Here is a 2,500-nt window from a genome sequence, read left to right on the forward strand (position 1 = left end):
TGCTTGCTCAGTATGAATGCCGAGTCTCCCAATTTCTTATATTTCTTGTTTCATTGGTTTTTGCTATTACCATAGTCACAATTTTTGTTGCCAAAATTGCTTACCAATGACCAGGATTTCAACTGAGTAATGTAATAGAAACAACTGTCATGTTGAATATCATATCTGATTCCACTCGTAGTGTTCATTGTAACACTTGCAATATTGACTAAATTCTTCAAAAGGACAGCATAGATTATGTTTCCTGTTTCTTTTAGAGCAACATTCAGAAGCAAATTCTGTTCTGGCTAAAGCCAATTAGTTTCATTCGACTGAGGCAGGCAGGAACTCTCTCCCTCTCACCCCCCCTCCCCAACTCACCGTGCCGTGTTGAGGGTCAAAATGATACCTGGACTGCATGAGGGCTGAGTACTGCACAATGAAAGTACTTACGTGAACAGAGATAAACGAATTGAATAGAGTTGAATATGGCCTGGCGCTATTTCAGGTTTTACAGTTGTAAATACAATTTGGTATGAGAAAAATAGGTAACAATGGTTATGAATATAATAGTACTCTATGGCAATAATGGTAATATGTAATTTATAGTGGTGAGAATTGTAATAAATTTCAAGTCAACGAGCTATGTCAGTCATGTTTTGAAGAAAAAAAAAAAAAAAAGAGAGAGAACATGTTTTGTCTTTCCAGTCGACTACAAAAGTCAACTGTGGTTGTAACAATATAAGTATTTCTTTTAAAAAGCTATTTGGCCTATTCGAGTGTGCAGTATTTTTCGTTAAAATGTATTTCTTTGTGCATCAATATAAATTATGATCAAAAGAAACTGTTTACATCGCAGAAAAAAAAATGTTCAGAGTCTTCGCTTGTGTCTCTTTCTTCGAGCAACTCTCACGTGCCCTTTCAGAGAGAGAGATAAGAAACAACCATTTCGCTTAGAAGTGTTAATCCCAACTCCATCTTGTTGGCATGAGTATAAGCTTAACCCCTTCTGTACCAAGAAGCACTTTTCCTTCTATTCTGGCTTACGGTGAATTATTTAATTTATTCGTGGGACCCACTTGAGAATCGAGCAGCAGGCGTCTCGATAAACACTTTCCATCCTCGGTGGTCATTTTTCGTTTCACTTTGGCTGTCGCCTTTAAGTTGCTCTGTTCATCTTCATGGAACCCCCCACCCCACCTCTACCACACACCCTCATCAACCAAGGGGGTCTATCTACCCTGTCCTTTTTTAACTTTTTTCTTCATTACTGTTGCTAGTTTGTTGGTTTACAACCCTTCCTTATCATTGAATTCTTTTCTTTTTCAACTTTACCATAATTTCAATGCCTGTATTTCAGGAAATTGATTAACCTAATGGATAAGACTTTTGTTCTCTACTATATCTCTATCATCAGCGGAATACATCTATTGTGTCTGCAATGCATCATTTCTTGATCTAGGTCGTCCACTTCATTATTCATCTGAGTCGTGCTCTCTACTATTTTTCACGACAAAACCTACGGCACTGAGTGTCGTGTTTCTCATATTTTCTGAATGGATTTAACTTTACAATCCTTTCCGTTTAATTCATTAACCCTTCAACGACTGTATATAACATTTCAAATTTCACTCCCTACACAAGCTGTATTAGTTTGCTACCAGACGCTGCACTAATAGATATAATGAATCTCATTCACGACACTTAGAATTAATATATCCGTATTTAGATATGGTTCAGAAAAACAGATGCAACTAGAAATATCTTGTCCAGTGGATAGTCCAACTTCATATTCTTCATTTTCATAATGATAACAATATAAACTTTCTTCTGGTATCCAAAGTAATTGTTTTAATTTAGTTAACACTAGACGATTTTATTCAGATATGTTTCAGGAAAACAAATATAACTAGATATATCTTGTCCAGTAGATAGTCCAAGTTCTTATTTTCCATTTTCATTATAATAACTATATAAACTTGATTCTGGCATCCAAAATAAATTGTTTTGATTTAGTTAACACTAGACTGTTTTATTCAGCTTAGAAGGACCTCTGAGCCTTACTAGATTCAAAAGTACATGGGATGGGATCCCTCAGACAGCGCAAGTAATATTCAACGGGTAAAGTCGACATCGAACATTCTGGAACCCGAGTGGCCCGACAACCAAAACAAACATGATCACCGGTCGGAATCGAGAACATTCTACTCTGAATCTAAGCACAGATAGTTTGCCCATGACATTTTATATATATATTTTTCTAGCAATTGTGGGCAGGCTTTGACTCCATTGGTGATATTTTTCATGGTATAAGATCCATAGTAATACGATTGAAATGGAGACAGATCGACCGATTAATTGATCGATCAAGAAAGAGAAAGAGAGAGAAGGGTAGGGAGAGTGTAGTGGTTGACTATCAGGATGAGACTGGATTACTGTAGTTGTATGATTAAATTACCGTAGTGTGGCGAGTGGTTGAAGGGAACGACAGCGGGGATAGAGGGGAGAAGAGAAGGGGAAG

At 36.9% G+C, this 2,500-nt stretch overlaps 1 protein-coding gene across 6 annotated transcripts in view; it reads right to left on the reverse strand.

The window, feature by feature from the left end:
- Nucleotides 1-2,500, reverse strand: part of Aplip1 (JNK-interacting protein Aplip1) — a 54,460-nt gene that overhangs the window by 50,325 nt on the left and 1,635 nt on the right. Inside the window, exon 1 of one of the 6 annotated variants that reach the window (XM_076208625.1) lies at nucleotides 2,044-2,117. The exons of the other annotated variants lie outside the window; for them this stretch is intronic. The gene's annotated coding sequence lies outside the window, so the exon portion shown is untranslated. Of the gene's footprint in view, nucleotides 1-2,043; nucleotides 2,118-2,500 lie in introns of those variants that run through there. 6 annotated transcript variants of the gene reach the window in all.

Source organism: Oratosquilla oratoria, chromosome 25 (assembly GCF_046742065.1).
Source record: "Oratosquilla oratoria isolate Oo_2021 chromosome 25, ASM4674206v1, whole genome shotgun sequence".
Classification (NCBI taxonomy): domain Eukaryota; kingdom Metazoa; phylum Arthropoda; class Malacostraca; order Stomatopoda; family Squillidae; genus Oratosquilla; species Oratosquilla oratoria.